We start from the raw sequence: 16,034 nt of genomic DNA, 5'->3' as shown, positions 1-16,034 counted from the left end.
CCTTGGCTCACAGGTGCTACGTGGTGCAGGTAAAGGCAAGGGCAAGTTAGATCAGCCCTGACTGGAGAGCTCAGCGAGCAGAATGTACATAGCCAGGTGCTCGGCCGCCACAGTTGAGATCTAGACAAGGACTTGGAACCTGAAGACTGTCTGTTTTGGCCTTAGTATGGCTAGTGGTTCTTTATGTATTTTTGGGAGTCTGTAAACTTTCTTTAACTCCGTTTTTGTATGGGATCCCATGTTACTTCAGTTAATATATGCTAAATGAGTCTTTTGAGTCCAAAACCTTTTAAACCCTAGCTCTTACATGTTTAGCGACACAATTTCAAATTAATGACTTGATTAGCGAGTCTTGCACCTTTATAAGTACACAATATAACGGTCTTGGCTATCCAGGGCGTTACAACTTGGTATCAGAGAATCCTAGGTTTAAGGGTTCCTAAAGACAGCCTGGATATGTACATTCGCTGCTGGAGACAAGCTCAAGTCAGGGTTTGGTAATGTGTATATATGTGCTTATGTGCCTGAGATGAGTTATGTATGTGATATTCATTGAATTGTTAGGAAGCGTGAGATACTGATAGGGCCTGGCCCTTGACTGCTGTGTGAAAATATTGAGGCATGTTTATTAACATTGCAGTGCATGTAAATGAGAATATGAATGACTAATTGTTTATGGTGCATGGATGCTTATATGTGTTGGTTACCTGAGATTGATTATGTTCTATTGTTGAGTTTTGGAGAAGCTTTTACCCTGTCGTTGTGGTCTGACTGCTGAGTCGATATTTGCAGATTGACTTGGATAGCTATGCGTCCAAGGAAATCTTCACGACTAGTCGGCACTGGGTCCGGGACCAGGGGCAATGACCAGGGCCAGACACCTCCGCCAGTCCTTGAGAACTGGCAACAGTTAATGGCTGAGATGCAGGCTCGATTACAGAGCCCAGATGAGTTGATTCGTATTCTGCAGCAGCAGGCTCCATCAGGGAGTGCTGCCCCTTCTTTACCACCTGCAGTGGTACCAGCTGTGCAGCCTGGGGAGGTTGTTAACAAGTGGGAACCGTTATACGAGCAGTTTAGGAAGCAGCAACCCCCGGTCTTTGAGGGAGGACCGGATCCGCTGAAAGCCGAGCAGTGGCTAACCATGATTACAGTGATTCTAGATTTTATGAGAATTGAGGGACAGGATAGAGTGGCCTATGCCACTTATATGTTGAGGGAGGATGCCTGTATTTGGTGGGAGGTGGCATCGCAGACCAGAGACGTTGCTACACTGACTTGGGAAGGCTTCAAGGATTTGTTTGGCCAGAAGTACTACAACATTGTTGTTAGGGCAGCAAAAGTCAATGAGTTTGTAAGTTTGGTACAGGGCAGTATGACTGTTACTGAGTATGCCCTGAAATTTGATAGGCTTGTGAAGTTCGCACCAGATCTTGTGCCTACTGATGCTGCTAGGGAAGATCGATTTGTCAGGGGGCTTAAAGCTATGATAGCCCGGGATGTTAGGATCACAACGGTACCTGGAGGAACAACTTATGCCCAGGCCGTTGAGAGGGCTCTTACTGCAAAGGAAGCGAAGAACAAGATATGGAAGGAGAGTGCAGTGAGGCGTGAGGGCCGCAAGGCAGTGCCTCCTTATTTTGGGACAGGTAGGGGCGGAGGCCCCAGTGACTTCAAGAGGAAGACTCCTGACACTTCAGCCGCTCCTGGTTCTGATAGGAGGGGTCGGGGTGGTCAGGGTGGCCGTCAGGGTGGCGGTGAGGCATGGCGGACCTATCCAGAGTGCCTGAGGTGTAGAAGACGCCATCTGGGTGAGTGTCGGGCCAAGGCATGTTTTGTTTGTGGAGCAGTGGGGCATCTTAGGAAAGACTGCCCAACAGTGAAGAAAGGTGAAGCGGGAAAGGTGGATAGCTTGACTCCAGCTCGAGTATTCACCTTGACTCAGGCGGAGGCTGAGGCTAGTCCCTCAGTAGTGACAGATCAACTTTCTAGTGCTGGCTCTCCTTTTACAGTATTGATTGATTCTGGTGCTACACACTCTTTTGTTTCTAGTAGAGTGATCGATAGACTGTGTAGACCTAGTGAGTATCGGACTGCGGGGTTTGGGACTTTGTTACCTACAGGGGAGCTGGTAGTCTCTAGGAGGTGGATTAGGGCACTGCCAGTGATGGTTGAAGGTAGAGAACTTTCGGTGGATTTGATTGAATTAGATTTGGGAGACTTTGATATGATTTTAGGTATGGATTGGATGGCTAGGTATGGGGCTACAATTGATTGTAGGAAGAAGATGGTTACTTTTGAGCTCGGGGGTGAGGACCCTTTTGTCTTTGTGGGTGCGGTGTCTGGACCCCACATACCTATGATTTCAGCATTGAGAGCCAGGGACCTGTTGCAGGGGGATGCATAGGTTTTCTGGCTAGTGTGGTGGATACTACCAGGGTTACGCCGGCAGGGCCGGGTGAGACCAGATTGGTGTGTGAGTTTCTAGATGTCTTCCCTGAGGATTTACCAGGGTTGCCGCAGCGTAGGGAGATACAATTTTAGATTGAGTTGGCACCGGGGACAGAGCCAGTATCTAGGACACCATACAGGATGGCACTAGCAGAACTGAAAGAGTTGAAGATACAGCTGCAAGAACTTTTGGATTTGGGATTCATCAGGCCTAGCTACTCTCCATGGGGCGCGCCGGTGTTGTTTGTTAAGAAGAAGGACGGGACTTTGAGGATGTGCATCGATTACAGAGAGTTGAACAAGTTGACCATTAAGAATAAGTATCCTCTACCAAGGATTGATGACTTGTTCGATCAGCTGCAAGGTAAGACTGTGTTCTCAAATATTGATCTTCGATCTGGTTATCACCAGCTGAGGATCAAGGATGAGGATATACCAAAGATGACTTTCTGGACACGTTATGGGCATTATGAGTTCTTGGTCATGTCTTTTGGTTTGACCAATGCCCCAGCAGCTTTTATGGATATGATGAATAGGGTGTTCAAGGAATTTTTGGACCAGTTCGTTATCGTCTTCATCGACGACATTTTAGTATACTCCAGTTCAGAGGCAGAGCATGAGCAGCACCTTTGACAGGTTTTGCAGAGATTAAGGGAGCATCAGTTGTACGCTAAGTTTAAGAAATGTGAGTTCTGGCTACCAGAGGTGACCTTTCTTGGACATATAGTCGAGGCAGAAGGGATTAAGGTGGATCCGTCCAAGGTGGAAGCAGTTAGAGATTGGCCGAGGCCGAGGAATGCCTCGGAGGTGCGGAGTTTCCTTGGATTGGCTGGCTACTATAGACGGTTTGTAGAGGGGTTCTCGAAGATCTCTTCGCCAATGACAGGGTTGACAAGAAAGAATCAGAAATTTGTCTGGTCAGAGAAGTGTGAGAACAGCTTCCAGGAATTGAAGCGATGACTTATTTCTGCGCCTGTGTTGAGTCTTCCTTTGGAGGAAGGGAAGTTCGTGGTCTACTGTGATGCATCGAGGTTGGGTTTAGGTTGTGTGCTAATGCAGAATGAGAAAGTTATAGCCTATGCTTCTCGACAGCTGAAGGAGTATGAGCAGAGGTATCCGACTCATGATTTGGAGTTAGCAGCGGTTGTGTTTGCATTGAAGGTGTGGCGTCATTACTTGTATGGAGAGAAGTGCGAGATCTACACTGATCATAAGAGTCTGAAGTATTTCTTCACGCAGAAGGATCTGAATATGAGGCAGAGACGTTGGTTAGAGTTGGTTAAGGATTATGACTTTGATATCCTTTATCACCCTGGGAATGCCAACGTGGTGGCAGATGCATTGAGCCGGAGGGGCCCAGGACAGTTGTATAGTTCCATTCAGATCTCGAGAGAGTTGGCTGATGAGATGGTTAGGGCAAGGATAGAACTGGTGGTAGGCTAGTTAGCCAATATCACTTTGCAGTCGACCCTGTTGGAGCGGATCAAGGAGGGTCAGTTGGTGGATGTGCAGTTGCAGGATAGTAGGCAGCATGCCTTAGCAGGGACAGCTAAGGATTATTCAGTTTCAGAGACAGGTTTGCTCCGTTATCAGGGACGGATATGTGTTCCATCAGATGAGAGGATTAGGTGTGAGATATTGGATGAGTCCCACACTACGTCATATTTGCTTCATCCGGGTACCACGAAGATGTATCGGGATCTACGGACGTTATATTGGTGGCCCGGGATGAAGAGGGATGTAGTTGAGTATGTATCTAGATGTCTAACCTGTCAGCAGGTTAAGGCTGAGCATCAGCGACCAGCGGGATTGCTTCAGCCTTTGGGTATCCCAGAATGGAAGTGGGAGGATATTACGATGGATTTCGTGGGAGGATTACCCAGGACAGTTGGACTTCATGACTCAGTGTGGGTGATAATGGATAGATACACCATGTCAGCTCATTTCCTACCAGTTAGGTCAACTTATACTGTGGAGCAGTATGTAGAGCTGTATGTGAGGGAGATAGTTCGTCTCCATGGGGTTCCAAAGTCTATTGTATCTGATCAAGACCCTATCTTTACCTCTAAGTTCTGGGGAGCTCTGCAGAGAGCCATGGGGACTCAGTTGAAGTTTAGCACAACTATTCATCCTTAGACTGATGGACAGTCTGAGAGGACGATTCAGGTACTGGAGGACATGCTTAGGGCATGTGTGATTGACTTTGAGGGTTCGTGGAGTAAGTATCTTCCATTGGTTGAGTTTTCATATAACAATAGTTACCAGTCCACGATTGGAGTGGCTCCCTACGAGATGTTATATGGAAGGAAGTGCAAATCACCTGTTCACTGGGATGAGATGGGTGAGAAAAGGTATCTGGAGCCAGATATGGTTCAGAAGACTAATGAGGCCATTGAAAAGATTCGAGCTAGGATGCTTGCCTCGCAGAGTAGACAGAAAAGCTACGCTGACCCTAAGCGTAGGAACGTGGAGTTCCGGGTCGGGGACCACGTGTTTCTGCGAGTTTCACCGTTGAGGGGTGTGAGGAGGTTTGGAGTGAAGGGCAAGCTGAGCCCTCGGTTTGTTGGACCCTTTGAGATTCTAGAGAGGGTTGGGCAGGTGGCTTATAGGCTGGCCTTGCCACCGTCCTTATCGAGAGTTCATAACGTGTTTCACATCTCTATGTTGCGGAAGTATGTTTCGGATACTACACATGTGTTGAGGCATGAGGACTTGGAGCTGCAAGCAGACTTGTCCTATGAGGAGAGACCAGTTCAAATTCTAGATCGGAAGGATAAAGTTTTGCGGAATATGACGATTCTGTTAGTGAAAGTACTATGGAGGAATAGCAAGGTCGAGGAAGCGACCTTGGAGCTAGAGACGGCGATGCGGGATCAGCATCCCGAGCTATTCAGGTAAATTTCGAGGACGAAATTCTCATTAGGAGGGGATAGTTGTAAAGACCCAAATTCGCTAATAAGGCTTAAGGGCCTTGATTAGTGTGCCAGGAGGGCATTACTGGAATAATTGTGATTTAATGAGTAATTATATGTTAAATAATGTTTATATGATAATTGATTATAATATGTGGTAATATGATATGTGATATATGTGGGAACCACATTATTATGTGGACAGGTTCGTTGAGAATGACTCAAGACAATTCTAGGGTCAGATAGCGGGAAAAGTCACAATGGGATTTAAGTTATGACTTTGGAGAAGTTGGGGATATTATAAGATAGCGAATAATGAATTGGGTTATCGGGACATGAGAATAAATATACAGAGATATATTTGAGGTTAGGATGTCTAGGCGGGAATATTGGGGGATTTTACCATTTTGGCCTCGGGGACGGTTCCGGCACCCCGAGCCTCGGGATTAACTTAATAGATAAGTTAAACTTAAGGAAGCCTTTAGAAAAAACACAAACTGACCAAGCTTTTTGTCCCAGATCACTTACACGTTCAAGGGAAACCAAGAAGAGAAAAACACAGAAAATCAAAGGGGAAACAAGCTGGAATTCTGGGATTTGAGGTGAGGAATTGAAGGTTTAGCCAAGGGGTTTGTCAAGCACTAGAACAGGGATTAAGGTAAGCATCTAAACATCTTTTCTGTGGTTGAATTCTGAGCTCTAGTTGGATTTTTGGTTAAGTGTTGAAACCAACATAGCTTTGGTGTTTTAAGGCAGAATTAGAGATGGGAACTTGGGGACCTAGCTTGGCTACAGCTTGGTGAAGTGGTTCTACAGCAAAGGTGAGTTCTAACTCCAAGTTTAGAGGTTTTAGATTTAGTTTGGTGGCTGGTTTATGTGTGTTTTAGCATTTGGGTTTCAGAAATTGAAAGGAAGAGATTGGAGTGTGTTAGGCTGTGTTTTCTTGGGAGTTATGCTGTTTAGATCATGTTAAAGAGGTTGGGAATTATTTGGTTAAGAGTTGGAGAGTTTTGGGATGGTTTAAGGTGAGGTTTTGAGCTTTAGAATGGTGAAAAATCTGGGTTCGAAGGGGAGGGCCGCGGCTCTGTTCTAGAGCGCTGCGACCCTAGCATGCAAGGAAGCCAAGGGGGCTCAGCCAAGGGGGCGCGCCGCGGTGCCCAAGGCAAGGGCCGCGGCGCGTGTGTGGCTCAGTGAGGGGATAGGCTCTGTTTTGAGGAAGAGTCACGGCTAGGCTTTGGGGGCCGCAGCCCTTGGTTGTACACTTGGGATTTTGAGGGTTTTAGACATGGGAGAGTGGTCTTGGGTGCTCGGGTTTGGTTTCACCACCGTGCTTGGTGGAATTAGGAGTCCCGGGAGTTAGTTTTGTAATTGGGAACCTATCTTTGATTATTTATGAAACCCTATGCTTTGGTTGTGGCTAGGTGATAAAAGCTTAGGCTCGGGAACGAATCGTGCTTGAGGGGCGTTGCTCGTAATTCATTAACCGTATAGACTAAGGGTAAGAAAACTGCACCTGGTTGAATATATCTGACGGGACTAAGGGCTCCCTATTATAGGTGCTTCAAAAGATGGTATTATGCCATGCAAGCCATTTAGTGAACCAGCGGCCTAAGGGTGCCAAGGGTCTCACTAGCGCACAGGGCGCGGCTCGGACACTGGTATCCAAGGACAGCTTAATATGCACTGAGCTTGGTTTAAGCGGGCCAGAATCAGTGGGTTAAACAGAGGGTGCGGCCTAAGTCGTCAGCCCTGAGTAATATGTGAAATGGATGTTATATGAGATAGTATGTGTCTTGGATTGAATTGTATATGCTGATTATCTGTTGTGGAATATTTGATGAGTCTACATGCTTACTGAGCTATTTGTCTGCTGTTGTTGTTTGAGTTATCTGTGATGTTTTCTTGCTGGGCCTTGGCTCACGGGTGCTACGTGGTGCAGGTAAAGGCAAGGGAAAGTTAGATCAGCCCTGACTGGAGAGCTCAGCGAGCAGAATGTACATAGCCAGGTGCTTGGCCGCCACAGTTGAGATCTAGGCATGGACTTGGAACCTGAAGACTATATGCTTTGGCCTTAGTATGGCTAGTGGTTCTTTATGTATTTTTGGGAGTCTGTAAACTTTCTTTAACTCCGTTTTTGTATGGGATCCCATGTTACTTCAGTTAATATATGCTAAATGAGTCTTTTGAGTCCAAAACCTTTTAAACCCTAGCTCTTACATGTTTAGCGACACGATTTCAAATTAATGACTTGATTAGCGAGTCTTGCACCTTTATAAGTACACAGTGTAACGGTCTTGGCTATCGAGGGCGTTACATTAGATGTGAGGGAGATAAAGATCTGAGAAGAGAGAGAGTGAGGCTAAGATTTGAGAGATGGAATGAGGCTAAAAAAAGGGCGCCTGTATAAATTGCCACCTGTTATTTCATTTGGCTCCAAATTTTTCTATGCATATTTTTTTTATTTACACAAAGCATTAATAACACTTTTTAAATTCTGTAATTCTTTAATGTAATGTTTGGTAAAAAATGTTGTAGGTAGTGCGTCGAAGTGTGCTGCCAGAGGTTTAAGGGTACGGTTCCCTTGGCTTGCCGGGATGCCGCTTGCATGGAACGTGGCCCAAACCTTAGAGAGATGTCATGGTGCGATATGGCCATGAAACGCTACACGAGATGGCACGGGAAGTCATTCGTGGGACTTGTTAGCATGCAAGCATTGGAGGGTCCACTATGCTTGAGCAAGATAGAGGTCCAGTGTGTGCTACTAGTCTGGCATCCAATCTCGAGGGCCTGCCAACATGCATGATGGTATGGTCCCTTGAGGATTCGACCATGGATGTATTAAAGTCCTTGGTCTGTGACGTGAGCTAATCGGATAGTATCAAATGGGGCATGATGAGAGGTGTTGGCACGTCAGCTTGGTGTTGGCTCTTGGCCACACATGCTACCTTGACTTGTGAATGTCTGGGTGAGCATCGATGTTGGGATTTGCCTTGCCATAGTGAGAACCTATGGACAGTGTGAGTGTCTTGGCTAGATAGCCTTGATGCCTGGTTGCACTCATAGATGCTTGAGAGCATGACTCAACGAGAGTTGTTCGAGAGACGGAAGTGTGCAGAGGCACACGATCGCGCGAAAAATGTGCCCATTTTTATTCAAATGGTTGGAAGGCTGACTGTAACGACCCAAATTTCCTAATAAGGTTTAGGACCTTGATTAGGAGGCCGGGAGGGCCATAATTGATTATATTTGCTATTATATGATTATATGCATGTTTATGTGGATCATATTATTATATGATGGTGAATGCATGCATATGGATATTTATTTTGTTGTGGGTGCATCTTGGTAACTTGGTCGTTGAGGGCATAATTGTATAATTATTTGTATATTGGTAGTTATTGTTGAGGCCACATTATAATGTGGATTTGTTCGAGCTTTTGGACACGAGACGATCGTTGAGTGTTAGTTAGCGACTTGAACATAATGGGGTTAAGTTCGGGGCTCAAGGTGAGTCCCGGGATAATTTGGTGGTTAGAATGTTGCCGGGAGTTAAGGGGTAATGGGATATGAATTATTGGTATTTGAGAATATTGAGAATAACGGGAATTGGAGGGTGTTAATTATGATTAACGAGATAGGTGCGAAATGACGATTTTGCCCTTGGTGGCTGTTAAAGATTTTAGTAAAGCTTGAGGGCATTTAGGTCATTTTACCTTTAAGGATATGTATCAATATTTAGGCTGGAATATAGTAGAAGGTTGTAGGAGAAAACATAGCATTATCTTTTGCCTTCACCATTCACCATTTTCTTCATTTTTCTTCAATTTTGAAGCTTCTTTTGAGGAATTGAGCTGGGGAATCAAGTGTTGGGGATCTAGGGTATTGTTCCACCATTGAAGAGGAGTTCATACCGAGCTTGAGGTAAGATTCCAACCATTAGAACTCTGGTTTTCTGCTCTGTTTTGTTACTGAGTTTAGTTGGGATTTTGGGTTTGAAAGTAGAGAATCCAATGGGGTTTTTGGCAAAGGTTGGGTAGGTTATGATGCCTAGGACTAGTATATATGGTATTTGGGTTCATTTGGGACTTTAAATGGTGTTTGGAAGCTTTTGAAACAGGTTGAAAATGGAAAACTCGAAGGAAGAAGAACCAGGGCCATGTCTGCCTGGTCCTAGTGCTATAGCGTCCCGAGGGAGCGCTACAACGCTAGCCAGGGAAAAATGTCTCTGGTTGTAGTGCTGGGGCGCTAGGGGGGTAGCTGATGAGGACACCAAGAATAAAGATCCAAGTCTAGTTCCAGTTGGTCCGGTGACGAGGGCGCGAGCCAAAAGACTCAGTTTAGGAGCTTGATGAGTCTTATTGTATTTTGTCATCTTGTATTTTTTATTTAGTCTTTGTTTATTTTATGAAAAGTCAAGCACTTGACTTGTGTGAGTCCAAGAGTCTTTTTTTGTAATTTTCGGTTTTCATTAGGAAGACAAAGGGCTTGTCTTTAATTTTCGGTTTTCTTTAGGAAGACAAAGGGGCTTGTCTTGATGTAATTTTCGGCTATATTAGGCCTTGTAAATGTTTGGGAAAATCAGATTTTGATGAAATGAAAATTGAGAGGTTTTCTTCTTGAGTTCTTGAAGAGACTATTCGAACTTATCAAGGGTATTCCTTATGGCATTCAATCCGACTTATCAAACGGATTCCCATCCCCGTTTGTGGCGTCTTCCTCATACCAAGGTTCGTGCTTGGCTAAGCATTGGGTCGCGGTTCTTCATTCCCATTTCGTGTGTTCTTGGTGGCTGCCATATTTGGTGTCAAGTTTCACAACAATCGTTGGTGTGGTTCGTATCAGTTTGACCAACGTTTGTGGTGAAACCCGACACCAAATATGGCAGCCACCAAGAACACACGAAATGGGAATGAAGAACCGCGACCCAATGCTTAACCAAGCACGAACCTTGGTATGAGGAAGACGCCACAAACGGGGTTGGGAATCCGTTGATTTGTCGGATTGAACGCCACAAGGAATACCCTTGATAAGTTCGAATAGTCTCTTCAAGAACTCAAGAAGAAAACCTCTCAATTTTCATTTCATCAAAATCTGATTTTCCCAAACATTTACAAGGCCTAATATAGCCGAAAATTACATCAAGACAAGCCCCTTTGTCTTCCTAAAGAAAACCGAAAATTAAAGACAAGCCCTTTGTCTTCCTAATGAAAACCGAAATTAAAGACAAACCCTTTGTCTTCCTAATGAAAATCGAAAATTACAAAAAAAAAAAAGACTCTTGGACTCACACAAGTCAAGTGTTTGACTTTTCATAAAATAAACAAAGACTAAATAAAAAATACAAGATGACAAAATACAATAAGACTCATCAAGCTCCTAAACTGAGTCTTTTGGCTCGCGCCCTCGTCACCGGACCAACTGGAACTAGACTTGGATCTTTAGTCTTGGTGTCCTCATCATTCCCCCCCTCTTGAGAAGGATTTGTCCTCAAATCATCACCTGCATCAAAAGGACTCAAATCAGAAACATTAAAAGTAGCACTAACAGTATACTCACCTGGTAAATCGAGTCTGTAGGCATTGTCATTGATCCTTTCTAGCACTTGAAACGGACCATCTCCTCGAGGTAGCAATTTGGAATGTCTTTGTGTTGGGAATCGCTCTTTCCTCATGTGTACCCATACCCAATCACCGGGGTCAAAAACCTGCTTGTGACGACCTTTGTTAGCATCAAGTTGGTTAGTGTTTAAAAGAGCCTCCTTAACCTCAATTTTTTTTGCATAAAAATTATTTTGTTTTCTCTCTAATTTTCCCTCATTGATCGAACTCTTCTCTATCTTTTCTCTCTCACTTGATTCGACCATTTTCTCTCTTTGTCTCTCTTTTTTCTCACTCTCATTCATCTTTTCACTCTCCTTCTTTTGCTCACTCAATTTTTTTTTATCACTCAATTTTTGCAACCTCACTTGGTCTTCATATACTTGTTTTGGCATCAATGGAGCTAGAGTGATTGTTCGTTGACGGAACGTAAATGAGTACTTGTTGGTGAAGCCATCATGCTGGACTCGCCGATCAAATAGCCAAGGCCTTCCTAGAAGGAGGTGTCTAGCTTGCATGGGAACCACATCGCACAATACCTCATCCTCATACTTGCCAATTCGAAATGATACCAGCACCTGTTTTGTAACCCTCACTTCACCACCATCATTCAACCACTGCAACTTGTATGGACAAGGATGTTTAAGCGTTGGGAGCCCTAGCTTTTCAACCATGGAAGAACTAGCAACGTTAGTGCAACTACCACCATCAATAATAACACTGCATACCTTGTCTTTCACATGACAACGAGTGTGAAAGATGTTCTCCCGCTGCACCTCTTCTTCCTCTTCTTTTGCTTGCAAATTTAAGGCTCGTCGTGTGACTAGTGCAAGCATCTCACCAGATTCTGCCCCAAACTCCTCACCACCCATAGAAGCATCCTCCAATGGTGGCATGTCATCAAGATCATCTTCCTCTTCAGAATCTATCTCCCCATTATCCCGAATTACCATAACTCGCTTGTTTGGACATTGGCTAGCTATGTGTCCTCGCCCCTGACATTTGAAACACTTTATTTCACTAGAATGGGATGAAGTAGGGGCTATGGTTGTGGTGGCTGGTTTTGGCTCGGTTTTAGGCTTGGGCGTGAAAGGGTTTTCTTCCTTCTTTGGATAGTTCGACCGCCAAGGTGTTGCACTTGAATTTTATGGGATTTGTCTCGGATTTGAACTTGTACTGCCCCTCTTGAGCTGCCTCTCAACTTTGATTGTCATATGCACCAAATCTTCCAATTCCACATAATGGTGTAGCTCAATTGGATTAGCAATCTCTCGATTCAACCCATTCAAAATCCTTGCCATTGTTGCCTCCCGATACTCTTCCACATTGGCTCTAATCATAGCCATCTCCATCTCCTTGTAATACTCATCAACACTCTTGTAACCTTGACGAAGACCTTGCAACTTAATGTATAGATCTCGATAATAATGAGATGGTACAAACCGTCGCCTCATCACCCTCTTCATAGCCTCCCAAGTGTCAATGGAACGATCTCCATTTCGCCTCCTGTTGATGCACAACTGATCCCACCAAACAATAGCATAATCAGTAAATTCAATGTCAGCTAGTTTTACCTTCTTCATGTCAGAGTAGTTGTGACAATCAAAAACCAACTCCATCTTCTTCTCCCACTCAAGGTATGCTTCAGGATCACTCTTCCCCTGAAATGCGGGGATCCTCATCTTGATATTTCCCAAATTATTGTCTACCCAGTTTTTAGCTTCTCTATCTTGGCCATACCTCCTATGGTTACCCTCTGACATCCTATCATATTCTTCCTCTAAATCTCCCCCATCAAACTCTCTTTCACCCTCAACATCCCGTTGTTGCACCCTGTTCCTCCGTGCCCTCCATTGCGTTCCCTCTTCTACCCTATCCAACCTCTCATGTATCTGCTCACACTCCGCCCTCATCATCCTTTGCATCTCCCCAATTAATGCTTGCATTTGTAGATTTGGAACCTCAGGTGGCGGAATATCATTGCTTGCATTTTTCTCTGGATTTTGTGCCATGATGGAAATCTGCAAAATAAGGTTAGAATAATATGGAGAAGAGACCTCACCACACTCCCTCACGTGTTTCACTCGAACAATATTTTCATCCAAATCCCCTCGTGTTTCACTCAATTTCAATGGCTTTTACCCTCAAACAGGCTCACACCTCTGCCTTTTTCCACTCGTATTCTTCTTTAAGTTCTTTCAAAACTAATCACACAATATCATGGAGGATTCAAGTAGCAAATCAAACCAGAACAAACCAAACGAACATAGAAAAATTGATGAAAAATGACGAAAAATGATGATTTTTTGGAACACTTGTGTGGGGTTTTGGTAAAAAGGCCTCTAGACCATAGGGAACAAGAATAGAACAAATTTTTTGAAGAGGGGTTTCCAGACTTTTTTTTTTTTTTTTGCTCTCGGATCCCCTTGACTTTTCCTTTTCTTTCTTCAAGAACAAAGAGCCAACCCGAACAAAAAAATGAATACCAAAGAGCCAACCCGAAAACCAAGCAATTTGTGTTACTAAAACAGATTCAAGAACAAACCAATCTATGATTCAACAACACTCCCAATAACATGAAAACCAATCTAAGAAAACCAATACTCCCAATAACAATCTGTGGTACACGCCCAATAACAGAGAACCAATATTCCCCAAAACCAATAATAGAGAACCAATCAATCCGTGGCACCAAAACAATCTCAGATTTCACCACAACTAAAGCAACAATTGAAACAAGGGAATTAACAATACCAATTTGTGGCTCTAGAGTACTTTCAGATTTCACCAAAAAAAAAAAATCAATTGAAACTTTGTGTAGACTAGTTTCAGATTTCAAGGGATTTCACAAAGAAATAATGGAAACTTTGGAAATAAGGAAATGATTGAACAAGGAAACAATTGAAATAAGGAAATTAACTATAGTAGTTTCAGATTTCACAATAAGAACTAGAAAAAACCAATGCAAATTCAGATTCCACAATTAGAACAAGAGAAACCCAATGCACATTCGGATTTCACAACAAAACAAGAGGAACTCAATGAAAATTCAGATTTTTTTTACAATAAGAACCCTAATTCACGAATTTAGAAACAAAAAGAAAACAACTTAGGGGAAATTTCAGAAACCCTAATTCAATTGCACGATTTGAACAATGAAACGAAAAAGAAAAACAAGGAAACAAATGAAATAAGGAAATCAACAAGCTCTAGAATAGTTTCAGATTTCACAAGGAAACAAGGACAAAGAAATCAAAACACGAGTAGATGATGATTTTTTTTTTCTAATATAGAAACACGAATTGAAAGAAAAACACAAAGTAAAGGATAGGCCAAACCGGATGATCCTAATCTCTTATACCAACTGATACGAACCACAACAACGATTGTGGTGAAACCCGACACCAAATATGGCAGCCACCAAGAACACACGAAATGGGAATGAAGAACCGTGACCCAATGCTTAGCCAAGCACGAACCTTGGTATAAGGAAGACGCCACAAACGGGGGTGGGAGTTCGTTTGATAAGTCGGATTGAACGCCACAAGGAATACCCTTGATAAGTTCGAATAGTCTCTTTAAGAACTCAAGAAGAAAACCTCTCAATTTTCATTTCATCAAAATCTGATTTTCCCAAACGTTTACAAGGTCTAATATAGTGGAAAATTACATCAAGACAAGCCCCTTTGTCTTCCTAAAGAAAACCGAAAACTAAAGACAAGCCCTTTGTCTTCCTAATGAAAACCAAAAATTACAAAAAAAAGACTCTTGGACTCACACAAGTCAAGTGTTTGACTTTTCATAAAATAAACAAAGACTAAATAAAAAATACAAGATGACAAAATACAATAAGACTCATCAAACTCCTAAACTGAGTCTTTTGGCTCGCGCCCTCGTCACCAGACCAACTGGAACTAGACTTGGATCTTTAGTCTTGGTGTCCTCATCAGTAGCGCTGTAGCGCTACCCTGTTTTCTCATATGCATATTTTGGGTGTTTTTAAGGGTTTTTGGCTCGGGGTTTCAATCCTTAAGGCTCGGGATCGAATCTGCTCACCGTTTGGGTACAATTCAAGGTCCCGGGAGTGAGGTTTAGGCTAAGACTCGTTTATTGGTATTTTCACTAATTGGATTCCATATTTGGTTATGACTAGGTGACCCCTAAGGGGTTAAAAGATTGATCACTCTCGAGGGTCATTTGTAAAGTGTTTCTCTCTCGAACAAGAGGTAAGAAAACTGCACCCGATTATGTGGTTAGGTTGGGAGTAAGTGTTCCCTATATTTGTATGCATTGCTATGTGATTGTGATGGGACTAAGGGCTCCCTATATCTCTATATGATGTCATAGATGGTATTATGCCATGGGACATATGATGAACGACCTAAGGGTGCCGTAAATAATATTTGCGCACATGGCGCGGCTCGAACACTGGTAGCCGAGGACAGCTTATTAATCACTGAGCTCGGTTAAGCTGGTCGGAGTCAGTGGGTATTACACTGGGGGTGGGCTAAGTGAGCCGAAGACAGTGGGTAGACAAAGGGAGCGGCCTAAGGGAGCCGACCCTAGATATTGTGTAATGATTGAAATGAATTGCTCATTATGATCACGATTGTTGTTGTAATATGATAAGTATGTTATGTTGATTATCTGGATGACAAATTGTTAGTTTGTCGACTGTATTCACTGAATAAGTGAATGTTATGAATTTATGAATTCTTGATTATGCATTGTGAGATTATTGGTTATTGATATTGCTCATGCCATGATGTTATGTGTTCTTGCTGGGCCTCGGCTCACGGGTGCTACGTGGTGCAGGTAAAGGCAAAGGCATGTTGATTCAACCATGAGTTGGAGAGCTCTGGGGGCGAGGTGTACATTGTCAGCTGCTCGGCCACCACGGTCGAGGGTTTGTCAGGGACAGAAACCTAAAGTGCGTATTTTTCCATTAGAGTGGCCAGAGTTGTTTATAACTTCTGAAATTTTGTAAATATGTCATCCAAACCCTGTTTTGAGAGTCTTTGTATTAAACTTTCATTTTTAACGAAAATAACTTATTTATGACCAAAATATTTTA

This window comes from Humulus lupulus, chromosome 2 (assembly GCF_963169125.1).
Source record: "Humulus lupulus chromosome 2, drHumLupu1.1, whole genome shotgun sequence".
NCBI classification, from domain to species: domain Eukaryota; kingdom Viridiplantae; phylum Streptophyta; class Magnoliopsida; order Rosales; family Cannabaceae; genus Humulus; species Humulus lupulus.
This window is presented reverse-complemented; position numbering follows the sequence as displayed.